This window comes from Mauremys mutica, chromosome 2 (genome assembly GCF_020497125.1).
Source record: "Mauremys mutica isolate MM-2020 ecotype Southern chromosome 2, ASM2049712v1, whole genome shotgun sequence".
NCBI lineage: Eukaryota > Metazoa > Chordata > Testudines > Geoemydidae > Mauremys > Mauremys mutica.
In genome coordinates this window covers 178,744,428-178,765,665 of record NC_059073.1, presented here as the reverse complement: position 1 = coordinate 178,765,665, position 21,238 = coordinate 178,744,428, and positions in this window count along the sequence as shown.

The window sequence follows — 21,238 nt, the reverse complement described above, 5'->3', positions numbered from 1 at the left end:
GTTTTCCAAGCAGGTTGTGGCACATTTTGACCTTAGTCTCTGTCTTTGTAAGATAGTCATGATGTGTGAGAGTTCTATCCAACATGACACCTACATAGATCGGGTGTGAATCATGCTTTATTCACTGACCATTGAGAACTATATTCAACTCTCTGCCCACTTGTGCATGATGTAAGTGGAAGACATTCAACACAGTCTTACTTCCACTTGGTATCAGGTGCACTGATGACAATAATCAGTCAGAGCTGCCATATCTGTATTCAGAACACTCTCAAGTACGTAAAAGGAATGTGACTGAGTGCAGAGGCATATGTTGTCTGCAAAAACAAACTTGTGAGACCCAGTATATGATAGATCATTCTAATATAAATTAAATAACGTTGGAGATAATACTGATCTTTGCAGGAGGCTGTTCTGGTACCTCCAACCACTTGTTCTATCACTAATATGCACACGGAAATGGGGTGATTTCTCAAAAATAGAGCCATGCACATACTAACCAACTTGGCATAGTTTTAGACAATTTTCACCAAAAGGCCCATGTGTGACAGGTTGGATCACAGAAACCACCTTGGGACTGCCACCTGATGTGCTTTGACTACCTCTGAGTCTGTTTTCCCTGCCAGCTTAGGACTTCAGTGCCCAGCCTGGTTTGAGCCAGACATGCTTGCCTGCTGCTTACACAGACCCAGGTCTGAACCATGTCCCCTAAACACTGCAGGCTTAACTGAAAACAACTTAAGAAGTGTTCCTGTCTCTAACACTCAGATGCCCAGCTCCCAATGGGGTCCAAACTCTAAATAAATCCGTTTTACCCTGTATAAAGCTTATACAGGATAAACTCATAAATTGTTTGCCCTCTATAATGCTGATAGAGAGATATGCACAGCTGTTTGGCCCCCCACCCCGCAGGTATTAACACATACTTTGGGTTAATTAATAAGTAAAAAGTGATTTTATTAAATACAAAAAGTAGGACTTAAATGGTTCCAGGTGATAACAGACAGAACTGTAGTGAGGCTGAGTAGCCTCCCTCCGAGCGGGAGAGCAAGGGACCTCTACATGCCCCTTGGAGGGCGGAGCCTAGATCGCCCTGCCCCCCTCGCCGGAAGAACTGAGGTGTGGCTGGAAGTATAAAAGGCCAGCCCTGCAGCACAGCTGGGGGAGAACCTGCAACGGAGGAGGACTCTTGGCCTGTTCTTCAGAGGCCCCAAGAGGAACCTGTGCCTGGCTGTTCCCAATCCCCAGGCGTGGACAAGGACCGGCCTGGAGTACCCACTGTGGTTTGCCCCGAGGATCCGAAAGAGGCCTGGAGGCCGCAGGTACCAAACCCCGGGGAGGCAGGAAGTAGCCCAGGGGCAGCCCTGGAGCAGCCGGCTGCAGAGCCCGGTGTGGCTCAGTTGGCGTGTTGCGGCTGGATTCCCACTGACGCAGGGGCAGCCAATCCTGCCCCTGCCAGGGCCCTGGGCTGGGACGCAGGGGAGTAGGGTGGGCCCGCATCCCCCTGCCACCCCACCCCAGGTAGCTGACCCCCTACACGATGCAAGGAGGCTCTAGCCCAGGACAGGAGCTCCTGTATCACTCACCTGGAGAGACTGTTTGTTTGCTGGCTGCTGGCAAAGGCTAAAGCCAACCCTGTAAAGACTGTTTGTTTGCTGGAAGCCTGAGCTCTACTCAGGCTAAAGCCAGCCCTTTCAAGACTGTTTGCTGGCTGCCTGGCTTCCACCCAGGCCAGGGCCCACCCTTGAAGACTGGTTGCTTGTGGGCTGCTTGGGCCCCACCCAGGCCGGAGCCACCCCTGATAGACTGTGTTGAGGGGCTGACCACTTGAGCTACCCCAGCCCAGGCCAAAGCCTGGTAGCGACAGTTGATCACCCAGCCTTATTGTGGGCCCCCGGCTACCCTGCAGACTCTGGTCCAGACCAGACTGGGCCAGCTGGCGAGGCCTCCCTCCGAGCAGGAGAGCGGGGGACCCTTACACGAACAAAGTGAATTACCAAGCAAAATAAAATAAAACACGCAAGTCTAAATCTAATACAGTAAGAAGTTAAATACAGATAAAATCTCACCTTCAGAGATGTTCCAATAAGCTTCTTTTACAGACTAACCTCCTTCTAGTCTGGGTCCAGCAATCACTCACACCCAGTTTCTTTTGGGTATTCTTTGTGTGTGGAGAGGCTCTCTCTTGAGCCAGATGAAAACCAAATGGAGCAGTCTCCCAGGGGTTTGATGCAGCAGTAATTGCATAGTGCCTCGCAAATGTGTGGGTTGAGGAGCATGTAGCTGCTCTGCAGATGTCCGCAATAGAGATGTTTCCCACAAACACGATGGAGATCAAGTGTGCTCTGAATCCACTGACAGCTTCCCAGGGGGCATGACACCCTTGGCAGCATAGCACTTGACCATGCATCTGGAAGTCCATTTAGAGCTTCATTATGCACAACAAGGTGATCTCTCATTTGTTCTAAGTAGGACACAAAGAGCTGGGTAGAAACCTGAAAAGGCTTTGTTCTATCCGGATAAAAGAGTAGGAGCTTAGATACACTTAAAACACTGCAGCAGCATAGCCGCATCGCTGCAGCACCTCAGTGAAGATGCTATCTATGCCAAGGGGAGAATTCTCCCATCAACCTAGTGTTGTCTACACTGAGAGTTAGGTCAGTTTAACTGTGTCGCTCCAGGGGTGTGGGTTTTTTACACCCCTGAGTGATGTAGTTATACTGATCTAAATTCCTAGTGCAGACCAGGTCTAGAACTCAGAGCACATCCAAAGTTCATCTATCTGGATATGTAGCTTTGGGGTAAATATATCGACAGATTTAGTTAGGAAATCAGATACCGCCTTGAAAAGAAATGTAGATTGTGGCCTAAACTGCACCTTGTCCTTGTAGGATAAGAAAAGGCCAAAGAGAGCCAAGGTGACGGTATACTGTCCTCAATGGAGGAGTCAAACAGGCTTCTTTGAGGCCTGTGGCTGCCTGAATGAAGAGACCAAAGAGGCAGAAAATAGAAGCCTCCCTCTTTGTGTTTTTTGCAACTAGAATGGTCAGGCTGTCTATAAGGGTAGATCTGCTGCCTCAGTTGGGACTGAATATTTCATTCTCTTTGTGACTAGTGTGTATAGGCCTAGGGATTGTAAGATTGCTCTAGAGTCTTTTAATGTATGTAAAGCCTAATCTGTCTTGGAGAAAAATAAGGCACAGCCCTCAAAAGGAAGGTCTACAAATGTCTGCTGTACTTCTGCAGGAATCCCAAATGACTGCAACCACGAGGAATAATGCATAGTTACCACTGTCACCATAACCCTCACTGCTAAATCTGCTGCACCTAAGGAAGCATGTAGGGCCAATTACAAAACCAGACAGTGTTCCGCCAAGGATTGGAACTCTTCCCTAGAATCTTCAGGGAATTTATTTAAGAACTTAGATATGCCTCCTGATTTGAATAATTATACCAGGCCAGGAGGGCCTGGTGGTGTAACCCCGCAGTTGAACAAATCTTTTTCCCCAAAAGATCAACATTTTCATATCCTTTTTGGGGGGGGGAGGGGGGTCGCCTTAGCTCTGTTAGAGGGCTTTCCCTTCACCCTCTCCCCTGGTTCTTGTCATACGGACAGAAAGCAGAAGACCAGAAGTACAAAGTGTAGACAATGTGATGTTTATTGGGGTTACTTTTCAGCAAAAATGTGTTCCATAACTCTGATGCCGCAAAGCCTTGTTTCCCAGTGTCTCGTCCACCCGCTCCCCTCAGGAAGCATAATTATACCTGAAATGCATGCCCACAGTCTCACCCCTTACAACTTAGGGTCATGTTACATTTTGGCCCTGGGGTCTTCATCCCACCTCTTTTGTACCCGATGGGAGGGGTAAGGAGTGAGGTTGTGCTCCAGGCAGGGCCAGGCATTTATTTGTTCTTTTAGTGTTTTATACCTCCCCACCCCACCCCCCGAAGTCCCTTTGCCCCTCCTGACCGGTTGCTTGATTTTGCCTTGAGATGGGGTTGAGGCAATCATAAAGTGTGCTCTGAGTAACACTTTAACTGCTCTTATCTATTCCCATTGTACGAACAAATCCATCTGACAAGGCAGAAGCAACATCACAGTGTTTTTTGTCCTTTGTTTACACATATTAGTATAAGAGTATCAAAAAGTCAAACCCAAAATTCTATCCCAGGCTAACAAACAGACTTATATACTAACAAGCTCTACCTTGATGGTGCCTTTCTTCACCTCAGCCACCACCAGTCAGCCCTGCATGGGGTATGAATAAAACTGTTTGAACCCCTGGGATGGAACCTGGTATTTGTGCTCCATGGACTTTGCCTCTGGTGGAATAGATGAGGGTGACCTGATAGACTGCATTATCGCCTCATTTATAGGGAGGGTTACCTTCCCTGCAGTAGCCAGATGCAAGGTGTCTATAAGCTTGTGATGATTCTCCTCCACTAGCTACATCCAAGAGGATGATATATTCAGAGGAGGCAAGGCAGAACTTTAATATCACCATGGTAGACAGTTGGTCCAAGGCAGGTGGAGGGAGATCCTGGAATTCAGTGTATGGATGCTATTCGGTACTGACCACTAGCAGTATCTTGGTAGTGCGCAGGAAAGCCTCCCTTCTTGGTGATCTGTTTCTATGGGGAAGTGGAGATGTCTATCTTGATGCTGAAGCATCCCCCAAGGCACTCACATATGACCAATAAGGGGACTGATAAAGTACTGGAGGCCAGTTGTGCCTAGACCAGACCTCTCAATCCTTTGATCTGCACTTTCTGTGACAGCAGGAATGTCTGGAGTAAGTTCTGGACTCTCTGAAGTGGGAGACATGGGAACCTACTTCAGACTCTGATGAGGAGTAAGAACCCTCCTAAGGCCAAGGTGGTGTGGTACTGGGAGGAGCTCTCGGAGACCAGGACCAGGATCTATACCGATACTGTGGTACTGGCAGCAGCAGCAGAGGCTTCCCGACTATTGGTACCATGTGTTGAGGAAGATGGCCAGCAACGAGACTGATAAGGATTGATGGGGTCTTGAGACTGATGGGGCCATAACAGACCCTAATGACAGTGCAAGGACTGCACCATATGCAACAGTACTGGCAGAAGACTTTGCCCTCAATCAGCGGTGATGGCAGTACCGAAAGGCACACCAGGTTCTTCGCAGCCACATAGGCTTCTGCACCAAAATGGATGGTTGCCCCACTATCAGCTGCAATGAAGTAACAGGTCTCGACAGGCAACTTCAACCTTTATTCTCTCAGATCAGAGCACAGGGCACATAGGGCATATGTGTGGCACTCCAATGGGTATAGCTAGAGAAAACTCTCTAGCACTGGTGCACAAGATTTGCAGACATCTACAGCGTAAAGGACATATACAATCACTCAAAGAAGAACTCATAATAATCTAAAACAAATAAGATATACTGTAAATCAGAGATCTGTGAGAAGAAAATCTCTGATTTAGATGTGGATTTGCACAAATATTGCTGCTACATGCCATGTCTGCAAATACACTGTAAACTCTGCTCTACCAGTGCATGTCTATCAGTTCTGGAATTATCTTTGTCTCCTTGAACCACAAATTACTTGAAAATCGGTGTATGGAATGGTTACATTTAATCCATAACCCCCACAACACAGTGAAATGAACAGTGATCATTCCACAACAAACAGAAACAAAAATTATTAAAAGGCTAGAAAACATGACCTATGAAGAAAGATTCAAAAAAATTGGTTTGTTTAGTCTGGAGAAGACTGTGGGGGGGAGAGAAGGAATGATGATAGTCTTCAATTATGTAAAAGGTTAAAAAAAACCTTAAAACTATGTTTGAAGGGGGCAGGTGACCAAAGCCCACAGGTAAGTAAAAAACATGGAGACGTGAGAGAAGGGTCGGAATTTGCAGGGAGCATGGGCTGTTATATCAGGGACAAGGGAGAGACAAAACAGAACTGCCGGGGGGGGATCAAATCAGTATCTCTGGCCTGGTCTACACTACGCGTTTAAACCGATTTTAGCAGCGTTAAACCGACTTAACGCCACACCCGTCCACACTACGAGGCCCGTTATATCGATATAAAGGGCTCTTTAAACCGGTTTCTGTACTCCTCCCCGACGAGAGGAGTAGCGCTAATATCGGGATTACCATATCGGAATAGGGTTAGTGTGGCCGCAAATCGACGGTATTGGCCTCCGGGCGGTATCCCACAGTGCACCACTGTGACCGCTCTGGACAGCATTCTGAACTCGGATGCACTGGCCAGGTACACAGGAAAAGCCCCGCGAACTTTTGAAATTCATTTCCTGCTTCCCCAGCGTGGAGAGTTCATCAGCACAGGTGACCACACACAGCTCATCTGCACAGGTAACAATGCAGTCTCCTGAGAATCGAAAAAGAGCTCCAGCGTGGACTACTCGGGAGGTACTGGATCTGATCGCTATATGGGGAGAGGATTCAGTGCTAACAGAACTGCATTCCAAAAGACAAAATGAAAAAGTATTTGAAAGAATTTCCAAGGCTATGATGGATAAAGGCCATATCAGAGACTCAGTGCAGTGCAGAGTGAAAGTTAAGGAGCTCAGACAAGCCTACCAGAAAACCAAAGAAGCAAACGGAAGGTCCGGTGCAGGGCCAAAAACATGCCGCTTCTACGCTGAGCTGCATGCAATTTTAGGGGGCTGTGCCACAACTACCCCACCCCTGTCTGTGGATTCTGAGGTGGGGGTTGTAATCTCAGCCATGGCTGAGGATTATGCGGACGGGGAAGAATACGATGATGAAGCTGACGAAGATGACCTTGCAGAGAGCACACAGCACTCCGTTAGTCCCAACAGCCAGGAGCTTTTTCTGACCCAGACGGAATTAGCCTCCCAGCCCTCCCAAGCAACTATCGCAGACAATGAAGCCATGGAAGGGACCTCTTGTGAGTGTACCTTTGTAAATATCAAACATTGTTTTTTAAGCAAGCGTTTTTTAATGATTGATTTGCCCTGAGGACTTGGGATGCATTCGCAGCCAGTAAAGTTACTTAGAAAAGTTTGTTAACATGTCTGGGGATTGAGCGGAAATCCTCCAGGGACATCTCCATGAAGCGCTCCTGGAGGTACTCCAAAAGCCTTTGCAGAAGGTTTCTGGGCAAGGCAGCCTTGTTCCGTCCACCATGGTAGGACACTTTACCATGCCATGCATGTAGCAAGTAATCGGGTATCATTGCATGGTAAAGCATAGCTGCGTATGGTCCCGGTGATTGCTGGCATTCAAGAAACATCCGTTCTTTATCTCGCTGTGTTATCCTCAGCAAAGTGATATCGTTCAGGGTAACCTGGTTGAAAAATCAGGAATTTAATTAAGGGGACAGAGATGGCCATTTTCCTACTGGGTTCGTGGACTGCAGCTTAAAAAAAAATCCTTTCCTGCACGTAGCCAAGCGGGGGGAGGGGAGGAGTGAAATACCGATGAGCTTTTTCGCATTTGGTCAGCAGGGATCTTCCCAGCTAACAGCCACGCGGTGGAGGGGGTGAAGGGGGGTGATTAGCAGTGAGCTTTCATGGTACCAGCCATGCAGTGGGGGGAGGGGTAAAGCACTGCAGAAGCTGAAAGACAGTGGCTTACCATGGCTGCATGCAAGCTGAATTCTGATGCCCGGACCTGTGTCTGTGAGATCTGTAACCCCAGAGCTGCAGGCACTCAGTATTAAGATGAAAAATGCGACCTTGTAGTGAAATCACATGGGCTATGTAAGGTGAATAGTGCTGTTCACTGTGAAAGAGTATAACCATTGCTCTGTAAAATGTATCTTTTTAAATACTTCTCTCCCTTTTTTCCCTCCCTTATGCAGCTGCAAATTTTTCAAGCCTCCCCACTCCATCCCAAAGGCTAGCTCAGATAAGGCGGAGGAAAAAGAAGACGTGAGATGAGATGTTCTCGGATATAATGGAAGTAACCCGCAAGGAAAGAGCTCATCTGAATGAGTGGAAGGAAGTGGTATCAAATTACAGGAAAGATGCCAGTGAACGTGAAGACAGGAGGGACACCCGAGATGAGAAGTGGCGACAGGAAGATCAGCAGGAAGATCAGAGGTGGCGGCAGGAAGATCAGCGGTGGCGGGATGCAACTCTGGGGCTGCTGCGTGATCAAACTGACATGCTCCGGCGTCTGGTGGAGCTTCAGGAACGGCAGCAGGATCACAGAGTGCCGCTGCAGCCCCTGTATAACCACCCTCACCCCTCACCATGTTCCACATCCTCCTCACCCAGACGTGTAAGAACGCGTGGGGGGAGGCTCCGTGCACCCGCCCACTCCACCCCCGTGGACAGCCCAACCAGAAGGCTGTCATTACTGTGAAATTTTTTTAGTGGGCTTTTCCATCCCTCCTATCCTCCTCCCAAACCACACCCGGGCTACCTTCTCAGTTTTCTCCCTCTTTTTATAATGAATTAATAAAGAATACATGATTTTTAAACTATAGTGACTTTATTTCCATAAGCAAGCTGTAATCGAAGGGGGAGGGTGGGTTGCTTACAGGGAATGACTCAATCAAGGGGTGTGGGTGTTCATCAACAAACAAAGCAGTCACACTCTACCCTGGCCAGTGATGAAGCTCGTTTTCGAAGGTTCTCTGATGCGCACCACTTCCTGGTGTGCTCTTCTAATCTCCCTGGTGTCTGGCTGCGCGTAATCAGCGGCCAGGTGATTTGCCTCAGCCTCCAACCCCGCCATAAAGGTCTCCCCCTTACTCTCACAGAGATTGTGGAGAACACAGCAAGCAGCAATAACATAGGGGACATTGGTTTGGCTGAGGTCTGAGCGAGTCAGTAATGTGCGCCAGCGCGCCTTTAAACGGCCAAAGGCACATTCTACTACCATTCTGCACTTGCTCAGCCTGTAGTTGAACAGCTCCTGACCACTGTCCAGGCTACCTGTGTATGGCTTCATGAGCCATGACATCAAGGGGTAGGCTGGGGGACAACTACAGGCATTTCAACATCCCCAACTGTTATTTTCTGGTCTGGGAAGTAATTCCCTTGCTGCAGCCATTTAAACAGAGTAGTGCTTCTGAAGATGCGAGCGTCATGAACCCTCCCTGGCCATCCCACGTGGATGTTGGTGAAACGTCCCTTGTGATCCACCAGTGCTTGCAGCACCATGGAAAAGTACCCCTTGCAGTTTACATACTGGGTGCCCTGGTGCTCCGCTGCCAATATAGGGATATGGGTTCCATCTATCGCCCCCGCACAGTTAGGGAATCCCATTGCAGCAAAGCCATCCACTATGGCCTGCACGTTTCCCAGAGTCACAACCTTTCGTAGCAGCAGCTTAATGATTGCTTTGGCTACTTGCATCACAGCAGCCCCCACAGTAGATTTTCCAACTCCAAATTGATTCCCAACTGACCGGTAGCTGTCTGGCGTTGCAAGCTTCCAGAGGGCTATTGCCACTCGCTTCTCCACTGTGAGGGCTGCTCTCATCTTGGTATTATGGTGTTTCAGGGCAGGGGAAAGCAAGTCACAAAGTTCCATGAAAGTGCCCTTACGCATGCAGCCACTGCGAATCGTCCCACACCTGCAACACAATGCGGTCCCACCAGTCTGTGCTTGTTTCCCAGGCCCAAAATCGGCGTTCAATGGCTAGAACCTGCCCTATTACCATCAGGATCTCCAAAGCACAGGGGCCCGCGGTTTGAGAGAATTCTGTGTCCATGTCCTCATCACTCTCATCGCCGCGCTGCCGTAGCCACCTCCTCCTCGCCTGGCTTTGCAGGTCCTGGTTCACCATAGACTGCACGAGAATGCGCGAGGTGTTTAAAACGTCCACGATTGCGGTATTGAGCTGAGCAGGGGCCATGCTTGCTGTGCTATGGCGTCTGCACAGTTCACCCAGGAAAAAAGACGCGAAATGGTTGTCTGCTGCTTTCACGGAGGGAGGGGTGAGGCTGTACCCAGAACCACCCGCGTCAATGATTTTTGCCCCATTAGGCACTGGGATCTCAACCCAGAATTCCAAGGGGCGGGGGAGACTGCAGGAACTATGGGATAGCTTTGGGATACCTACCCACAGTGCAACGCTCCGGAAATCGACGCTAGCCTCGGACCATGGATGCACACCGCCGAATTACTGTGCGTTGTGTGGCCGCGTGCAATCGACTTTATACAATCTGTTTTACAAAACCAGTTTATGTAAATTCGGAATAATCCCGTAGTGTAGACATACCCTCAGATGTCTGTATACTAATGCGAGAAGTAGGGGGAATAAGCAGGAAGAAGTCAAAATGCTAGTAAATAAACACAGCTATGACATAGTTGACATCACAGAGACTTGGTGGGATAATATGCATGACTGGAATATTGGAAAAAAGGTACAGCTTGCTCAGGAAGGACAAGCAGGGGAAAAAGGGAGGAGGTGTTGCTTATATATTAAAAATGTATACACTTGGACTGAGTTGAGATGGAAATAGGAGACAGACTTGTTGAAAGTCTCTGGGTAAGGATAAAAGGGGTAGAAAACAAGGGTGGTGTCATGGTATGGGACTACTACAGACCACCTAACCAGGAAGAAGAGGTTGATGAGGCTTTTTTAAGCAACAAAATCATCCAAAACACAGGATTTATTGGTGATGGGGGACTTTAACTACCCAGACATCTTTTGGGAAAATAACACAACAGGGCACAGATTATCCAACATGTTCTTGGAATGTATTGGAGACCATTTTTTATTTCAGAAGGTGTAGAAAGCTATTGAGGAAAGGCTGTTCTAGATTTGATTTTAACAAATAGGGAGGAATTGGTTGAGATTTTGAAAGTGGAAGGCAGCTTGTGTGAAAGTGATCATGAAATGGTAGAGTTCATGATTTTAAGGAATGGTAGGAAGGAGAGCAGCAAAATAGAGACATGGATTTCAAGAAGGCAGACTTTAGCAAACTCAGGGAGTTGGTAAGTAAAATCTCATGGGAAGCAAGTCTAAGGGGAAAAACAACTGAAGACAGTTGGCAGTTTCTCAAAGAGACATTATTAAGGGCACAAGAGCAAACTATCCCACTTCGTAGGAAAGATAGGAAGTATACAAGAGACCTCCCTGGCTTAGCCAGGAGATCTTCAATGATCTGAAACTCAAAAAAGAGTCCTAAAAAAGGTGGAAACTAGGTCAAATCATGAAGGATGAATATAAACAAATAACACAAAATTAGAAAGGCCACGGCACAAAACGAGGTCAAACTAGCTAGAGACATAAAGGGTAAAAGAAAACATTCTACAAATACATTAGAAGCAAGAGGAAGACCAAGGACAGGGTAGGCCCGTTACTCAGTGAAGGGGGGAAAAACAATAACACAAAATATGGAAATGGGAGAGGTACTTAATGACTTCTTTGTTTCGGTTTTCACCAAGAAGGTTGGTAGTGATTGGACATCTAACACAGTGAATGCCCGTGAAAATGAGGTAGGATCAGAAGCTAAAATAGGGAAATAACAAGTTAAAAATTACTTAGACTAGTTAGATGTCTTCAGGTCACCAGGGCCTGATGAAATGCATCCTAGAATACTCAAGGAGCTGACTGAGGATATATCTGAGCCATTAGCGATTATCTTTGAAAAGTCATGGAAGACGGGAGAGATTCCAGAAGACCAGAAAAGGGTAGGTTATAGTGCCCATCTATAAAAAGGGAAATAAGGTCAACCCAGGGAATTACAGACCAGTCAGCTTAACTTCTGTACCCAGAAAAATAGTGGAGCAAATAATAAAGCAATCAATTTACAAACGTCTAGAAGATAATAAGGTAATAAGTAACAGTCAGCATTAGGGTGACCAGACAGCAAATGTGAAAAACTGGGACGGGGTTGGGGGGTAATAGGAGCCTACACAAGAAAAAGACCCAAAAATCGGGACTATCCCTATAAAATTGGGACATCTGGTCACCCTAGTCAGCATGGATTTGTCAAGAACAAATTGTGGGGGGACAAGATAAGTTTTCAAGTACATAAAAGGTTGTTACAAGGAGGAGGGAGAAAAATTGAGCCTTTTAATCATACACTCATTATCTGACTGTATTCACTGTGTACCTGTAGAGAATAAAAAGCTTCACTTTATTAATTTAAACATATACTAGTGATTCAAGCTCAATATGACTTTTCAGTAAATATTTTTTCCTCTGTGTACTTAATGGCATTAGAGACACATAACTGTTATCTTGGGAAGTGTGTTCAAAATTAGTTTCAAATGTATATTTTTAGCTATGATAACAGAAAATGTAAATCTCATAATGAGAGCAGGAAGCACTGAATCTGGGCTAATCTACAGCTCCTCACAGCATGAGTACAATGTTCCCCAGGGCATCCCTTGGTAAAATACCTTAGTGATTAATACAGAAACCTTCAGAATGGAAAGCCTTGGTTTGATTCTTACTTTTAGCCTTAATGTGAGCCTGATTACCCTCTGAGATGTTGGCCCCAAGCTAGCTTTACTTTTTTTTAAGGCTATCATCATTGTTCGTATCAGTAATCTGTCCTAACCACACAGACCACAATTTTGAAGGCTGCCATTAGAAAAGCAGAGAGGTAAAAGTCCCTTAAAGATTAATGTGATGGCAAAGATTTTTTCAATAATGTTTCATCTTCTTGCACTTGAAGAAAGCTGATGTACATACTGCCTTCTCACTCATCAACGCAGTGGTACTTAATAGGATTAGTTAATTAACAATCAACATTTTAATTGCATTCAATATCAATAGTGTTTGGACGATCTTGGTATTTGATACATTTATTAATGTAATTGTTACCTAGTTTTTGTGAGTAGGACCACCAGCATAGCTTCTCCCTCATGCCTCATGCCAGGGGCATACCAAAAGAGACTGCTCACCCCACATTAGCAATGACTGGTGCTTTCTAGCACTTTGCATGGTATAATGGGTATTTTGTCCTCATTGTCATTTTAGAACACCATGACTTTACCCATATTAACTCCCTCCTTATTCTCCTCAAATGTAAACCATGGCTCCATTATGGCACTAACCAAGTAGCCTGTAATGATCTCCCACTCAATAAAACTACTCTGAACTGACTACTGAGAGATTTTATAAGTATTATATTGAAAACCTTCCATCTGTCAGAGCCAACCTTTGGGGTCCATGACCACAAGCATTAGTAAAAAAAAAAAACTATTGAGACCAAACTGAGGAAAAAATAATTGAGCAAGGGTATTACTCTATTCTATATCTGTTCTTAAAGTGGCCTCATCATTATAGTATCTGTGTGCTTTTCAGTAGTGCATTAAGTGATGTGATTAGCATTTGTTACATGTGGTTAATTCTCTGTCTCATCCTCTCCTCAGGGTGGGAATTGTATGTGCTGTGTAGTGTTTTATTTTGGTTTTGTTGTTGTTTTAAATGTACCTACCACTCTGTGTTTATATTAGAGAAGGCCAGGTCAAAGAAATGCACTTTGCACTTGGAGCAGAAGGTGGTGAGGTTTGAGACGGTCCTTAGTTCCTGGAGTTCATTCCACAATCTCTGACTTGCCTTTGACAAATCTCTGTCTCTTGCACAGATAAGCTTTACCCTTAGGGTACAAAGTTCCATTATGCCAGAGGAGAGTAGTTGTTGGCCATGGTCTTCATCCCAGAGCTCTAGCAATCTTTTAGATACCCCGGGACTCCATGAATGGTGGTGGAAGTGCAGTTTCTCATTATGGTTCTTTGGGTGCATCCCTCCAGGAAGGATTCAAACTATTTTAGCACATTCCTCTGGATTCTGCCACCTTTCTCAGGTGGGACAGCAGGGTCTCATGGTCAGCAGTGTCAAATGCTGCAGAGAGGTCCAGGGAAATGAGAATGGATGTCTGCCCTCTCTATCCATTGACAACTGGAGATTATTCATCTGATCAAGCAAAGCTGTTTCTGTCCCATGTCCTGGCCCAAATCCAAATGTCTCTCCAGGATAGTTGCTTCAGTTAGATGAGTTTGTAGTTGTCCCTTGGCTAGCTTCCCTCTGAGCTTGCTCAGGAACTGAAGGATTGATACTGGGAGTAGTTGGCTAGAACCAACATATACAGGGTGGGTATCTTCAGAGTTAGTTACACTATTGCATGTTTGAAGGAGTAAGGGAAGATTCCTTCTCTGAATGAGAAAGTGCTATTCTGGTCATGAATGGCACCAGTTGCTCATGACTCTCACCGGTCAGGAAAAGCATGTGTTGGATTTGCAAGTCTTGGGTTGAGACTCCTTTAAGGTGTCCAGTACTTCTTGAAGAGAGAATGTACTGAACTCTGGGAATGCAGGGTGGCTGTTTGTTGTCCTTTAGAGAGGAAGGCTTCCAGAATGTGTGTGATTGTTTCAGTTATTTGCAGTACTTGGCACTCAGTTCTGATGCAGGTTTAGGCACCCAGGACTGATGAAGTGATTTACCACCCTGGATAGCTCTTTGGGGTGGGATTTGGCAACTTTTATGGAGGCTCATAGGATGGTTCTCTTGGCCTGTAATACATCCTAAACAGAGGCTTAGAGGAATTTGTTATATTTCATCCTGTCTGTATCACTTCATTTTCCATCATCTGTGCTTGAGTTCCTGCCCCTCCCTCTTCATCTGGAGCAGGATGTATGAAAACCAAGGAGATCTGTGAGGGTGATGGGATTTAAAAATTGATGGGAAAATCCCAGAGGACAGAGAAGAATTACCACTATTTGAGACAGACACTGGAATAGAAACCTGATATCAGGCATGGCACCATGTACAGTCTCAGGGATTCCCTTGATACCATATTGAAGAGAGATGGTAAAATCCTTCAGAGGGTAATAAGTAAGGAGACCGTTGTTTTCTATAAAAGGGACAAGGACAGGGCCTGTCAACAGAAATATTTTGCTTTTCAGTGGCACCTGATTATCCAATTTGTTAATAAAATCTGAGATTCTGTTGCACAGGGGACAAGAGTCAGTTCATTACCAGGGCAAGGACAGAATTGGAAAGGAATCAGTAATGGTTTTGTGTTTTGTTTTTTAGTGTGAAAAGAGATGCGGGGGGGATGAGCAGTAAAATATTTCACACATCTGACAAATAGTTACAATTGGCCCTTAGTGTGCACCCCCAAGAACTGGAGCAGTGATCTGCATGGGTGTAATTAGAGAATTGGGTCCTGTTGGGGGAGGACAGAGTGTGAGGGAGTTTAAGCTGGTGTCACTCAGATACCAAAGAATTGGAAGAAGGAAGTGGTCAGATGTAATTTGCAGTCTTACAACCTCCTGTTAGCTATTTTCCTGTGACAAACAGCTCTTCCAGCCCCTCAACTTGATTTCACTATGTTAGACTCTCCCAGACTCCAATGTAGTGAGCCAAATTCAGAGGTGTTGTGTAGGGAGGTGTAAATTATACCCTGTTATTCCAGAATCTTGAGTACTGGCAAATATTAGCTATGGGCAACCAACCCTGAGAACTAAAAAAAGGGAGCCCTCATCACTGTGCAGAGTTGTGAGTAGAACAAAAGGATTATTTTAAGCATGTGCTCAAAATAGAAAATAATTTAGCAATGTTGTCCAACCACTACTTTTTTTAGTACTGATCTGCATAGGAAAAACTACAGTAAGGTAACTTTTGTTCCATTTAGCTGCCAGGACTTCATTCTTTTTCTGTGCAAATTCTACACACTAATTTAGATATTGCGAACAATGAATGGGGCAATTTGATACTGGAAAGTCACTGCTAGCATTGTGAATGTTGCCTTTTATTTGTCTTGGAAAAGTTGCCAATTTACATAACATTCTCATGATGCCTAGCGGTCTGTCTGGGGTGATGAGTTAAAGCTTTGCGCAAAGTTTAGAGTTTTTGACTCTCAGAGTTTAACTGTTTGTGTCCTTTTTTGTGTACTTTCAAAGAATACATTAGGCAAAGGGCAGCAGAGTTACATAGGAATGAACCACTGACTATAGATTTGGCAGGAGTGCAGCCTGTTTTGGAGGACAGGTTAAGATCTGCTTTGAAACCTGTGGTGGCACAGAGCCCAAGTTTGGAAGGGACCTTGGGAGGCAGAGCTATGAGCCTATTTGTTCTTTACTCCTCCATACAGAGGGTGTGTAAGCAAGCTGTGCTGAACACAGCCTGAGGGAGATATTCCTGCTGCCTGAGAATGTCCCAGGCATAGTCTGCCAGTCAGAACCTTTTGGAGCTACTGTATCTATCTAATGTATTTATAGGGTGCCAATGACGGTTGTCTAGGCACTGACCCACATTTAACCTCACCACCTGCTCACAGGCCCAGTGAGAGACTGAGGGCAAGGGAGCGGGGTATTTGCCCGTTGGAGTAGGGAGGCTTTCTTTCCTGCCTCTCTCCCCTGCTCTCTCTCCTTCTCCCCACAGCTTAGGTGCCGCTTGAAGGCCTCTCAGCTGTTGCCACTGCCTATACCCCATCCCGGGATGGGGCTACAACTCCAGACAATACAATCTAATCTAATCTCTCTATCTCTCTCTATCATCTAGTCCTGTTTCCTGCCACTAATTTCTATGAATCCCCAAACCTAGCAACAGCCTCTTTAGCAAAGTGCACTAAAATCTACTATGGACCACACAGAGCAGCAAATGCACATGTTATTGATACAGGCACTTTGATTGCCTGTGTTATCCAACTGTGTGACAATTCAATCAGCCTTTATGAATAGGAAAACATCACAGCTGATCTCTAATGCCTCAGTAAAATACCTCAGTGAGGCAGCTGTTGGGATTAAAGCAACTTTTTATACACTGGTGGGGGAAGCAATCATCCGGCACAAGCCCAAGTGTACAGAGCCTGTGTATAGGGAGCAAAGATTAGTTTCCAGCACTTCTTTCAGGTGACAGCAGAAACTGAACCAAAATGGTATCTGCTTTTCACAATTCCAACCAATGTGTGCATGACTGGCATGTCATTGGTGGCAATGCCAACAGCCAGTGTCCTGACTTAGCCCAGTAACAAAGATGTTTGGAAGTTCATCCAGTAAAATAGATCCAATCATTTTAGTTTGGAAAAATCCCTAGGCGAGGGAGCTAGCTTTATTCTTTACATTTTTCCAAGCAATTTTTCATTCAGCATCCATTTGCTGGGTTTCAAGATCAGTTTCCCCATTTATTTATATTCTCCAGAACAGCAGGGAGATTCTAGAGTGGAGCCATTTATAGCCATAACCCTCTGAATTGCATCACAGTGGAATGGGTTTAGAAAGTCTTCCAGTGGAGGCACTAATTGACTGACTGCATGTATTCTGAATTAGAGAACGTACAACGGGTGAGACTTTAAAAACTGAAAGGGGTGGGAATATTTCCTTCTTTGATGTAATTGAAGTCAGTGGGCCAGATTCTGCCATTATTTACTACTGTGCAACCCAAATGAAGTCAGTAGGGTTCCATTGGGATAAAACTTGGCTCAAAGAATCAAATTTTGTTCTGTTAGGCCAATAAAATGCCAATGGACTGCAGTGGAAATTTCTCCCGTGTAACTGAGTTGAATTCAGCCCAAAGAGGAAATTCTGTCTTCATTTAATCCCATGAGATGAACAGGTGTAAAAGTACCAAGAATTTGGCCCTTTGTGTCTTTTTATTCCATCCTTGAGTTTACATCTTCAGGAACATCCAGATGATTCATCAAGACTAAAAATTCATCGCTTACTCTAATTCACAATATGACCAGCACCTCTAAACTAAGCTGTGGCATAGAACTATGCCAATCCTGTTATATTGAGGAGCTAAAGAAACAGAGAATTCACCTTAATACTCAACATAACAAAGATACTTCAGAAAGCTACTGAGACTCTTTTTACTATTATTTTTCAACATATTTTTTCATAGTATGAAGATAACAATATGAGAAACAAGAATGGCCATACTAGGTCAAACCAATGGTCCATCTAGTCCAGTATCCTGTCTTCCAACAATGGCTGGTGCCAGATGCTTCAGAGGGAATGAACAGAACAGAGCAATTATCAAGTGATCCATCCCCTGTCATCCAGTCCCAGCTTCTAGTAGACAGAGGTTTAGGGACACCCAGAGCATGGGATTGTGTCTCTGACCATCTTGGATAATAGCCATTGAGGGGCATATCCTCCATGAATGTATCTAATTCTTCTTTGAACCCAGTTATACTTTTGGCCTTCACAACATCCCCTGGTAATGAGTTCCACAGGCTGAATGTGCATTGTGTGAAGACGTACTTCCTTATGTTTGTTTTAAATTTGCTGACTATTAATTTCATTCAGTGATCCCTGAGTCTTGTGTTATGTGAAGGGGAAAATAACATTAGTTATTCACTTTCTCTACAATATGTGACCGTTACAAAAGTTGCTGTACCACCATTTATTATGATTTTTAAAACATGGGCCAAAAACAGACCTGACTCCTTTTCTTTCTTCTTTTCAAGACGAAAACAAACATATGTACAGTACAAGAGTCCATGTGATCAGTAACAAAATGATCTCACACTCTGATTTTCCTCCTCTTCACTACCGTCATCTCAGATCTTTCCCTTCTTTCATTCCTATGAGATTAGTGCTTCATCTAAAAATCAAGGGAGAGATGTCAGACACTTGGGAATTTTCCACTGTGCATTTCCCCGGTGGATTCTGGGGAATAAACGCCAGAGTGCTTTGAAAATTTTCAAAGATCAAAGCAGCAGACTGTAGTACCTGACCTCTGAAAGAACTGATACTGTTTAAGTCAATGGTCAACAGAAGACAATGTTCTAATGTTGATAATTTATGTATAATTTGAGCTTCTGAATAACAGTAAACTCTATTAACCTCTTAGGTAGATATCTGATTATTGCTAATAACATTAATAAACAACATTTCTGAATATTTGGAAAGGTTTGGTTCAAAGTTGCTGGAAATCATTCTCCTAGTGAGTAAATTAAGGTTTACCATGACCCAGTTTCCACACAAGCATTCCTTTACTAGGCCAAAGGTCTCTTGGTGTTGGTTACTTGCAAAATACAAATATAAGCATATATGCCCTTATATTCTATACCCAGCAACAATACAATTATAAGCATTGGTCAAAATAGTGACAACAGGTTCTGGCCCAGAAGACACCTTCCCATAATGGCTTGACTCCAAAGTGGTAAATAAAAGCTCTGACAAAGAACCCCTTTAAAATCTTACCTTTTTATACCCTATAACAAACAAGTCATGTCATTGCTCGTTATTGGAGCTAAAGTCAGCTGAAGCAATTTAGGGCTGCACTCTGCTCTCTTCAAAGTTTTTTCACTTATCTCACTATACCATATTTTTCTATTCCAACTACTAGACTATGCATTTCTAACCCTTTATTTACTGCACCTAGTGCCCAATTAATCACATTTTGTTTATTTCCCAAACCTTAAATAAGATAACGCTGGTATACCAAAGGATCACTACAAGTTTAGCACAAACAATTCTTCTTTCTCATGAGTTCATTCTTGTTGATCACATGCTTTGGGCCTATTGCTCATGCTAACATCCAAACCCAATTTAAAACCATAGCTGGCTCAGGCCTAATGTGGGCCTATATCCCTGCAGAAGTATAGCTAAAGGTTTAAAGATGTGGAGAATGTTCATTTTTGCCAGACCAAGTTACCTATCCCACTTCTGTCATGGAACTGGACATCTTGCAGGAATTTTGATAATTATTTTGCAAATGTCACCTCGGTGGATGCTAACAGGTGCCTCCTGTAATAAGATGTACCTTCCTAGAGTGAGTGTTTCAAAAGATATATGCATACAAATATTTTATGATAGTCCTATAGGAAGCTAGTTTATAAAATGTTTCATATGGTTCCTTATCAATCTGAATACTAACAAAATCACTGACATTCTCTAATTCCAATGGAGCAAATCTTGTCACCCTTCCCTTCCTGTTGTGTATTTGGTTGTCATGGTTTTTGTTGCTATGGCAACTGAGTTAGATTATTATGGGTTAGCTCAACCGGCTTCAACCGGCTGAGTGAGCTCTCTGTATATCTGTAAATAAAATGGAGGTTTTGGTTAGCTGCCTGCTCTCTGGCCTCAAGTGATTGCTTCCTACACCGGTTGCCCCAAGGATATAACACTGGCGACGAGGATGGGATCCTGGTGCTGCTCCAGTAACAGAAGGAAGTAGAAGTCAAGGTAAAGACCAAACAAACAAAAAAAGCTGCTTGTTTGCACTGACTGTGAAAGTGAAACTAAAAATCATGGCTACTCTGACCAGGCCCCTGGAGCCTTTTGATGAGAATACAGAGCAGTGGCATGTGTATACTGAGCGTTTTGAGCTTTTTGGTATTGCAAATGACATTACAGAAGCGAAGAAGGTGCCAATATTCTTAACTGTTGTAGGGGCTAAAACCTACTCTCTGCTACGCAGCTTACTGCACCCTGTTAAGCCTGAGACTAAATCTTACAGTGACATTGTGGAAATCCTGGGGTCTCATTTCTCCCCAAAACCACTGGTAATTGCTGAAAGATATAGGTTCCACAAAAGAGACCAAAAGGAAGATGAAACAGTTGTACAATTTGTAGCCATTTTAAAAAAGCTAGCAGAACACTGTGAATTTAAAGAGATGTTAAATGATGCCCTGCGTGACAGGTTAGTGTGTGGCCTCTGCAGTGAAGCTATACGGAAGCGCCTACTGACAGAGGCTCAGCTTACATTACAGAAGGCTGTTGATATTGCTGTCTCCATGGAACTGGCTACAAGGGAGGCACAATACATCGGTGCATCCCCTAGGGTGCAAAAAGTGTCACAAGAACTGACCAACAAAACGGTGCAGAGTCAAGAATGTTACCGCTGTGGTAAGCTGGGTCACCAGGCATCAGAATGCTGGTGTAAGGACCTGGTGTGTCGACACTGTGGCAAAAAGGGACACATTGAGTATGCCTGTAAACAAAAGAAAAAGAGGCCTGTGGTCTGGCCGACAAAAAGAGGAACCTTGCATACCCTAGAGCAGACCCAGGATGATCAAGGTGACATTCCTCACAAGAGGAAGTGCCACTGCATGTTTTGTCTTTGGCAGCGGGCTCACATGAATACTGGGTAACCCCTTTATTGGAGGGCAAACCTATACGCATGGAACTAGACACCGGTGCAGCTGTCTCGCTGGTTCCTGAGACTGTGTATAAGGAAAAGCTACAGCATCTTCCGCTTAAGGCAACAAAAACTGTTCTGAAGACGTATACAGGTGAAGCTGTGCCCATGTTGGGCACTATTGATGTTAAGGTGGAGCTCAATGGACAGGCAGCTAAATTGCCACTGTTTGTGGTGAGAGGTGACTACCCAGCCTTAATG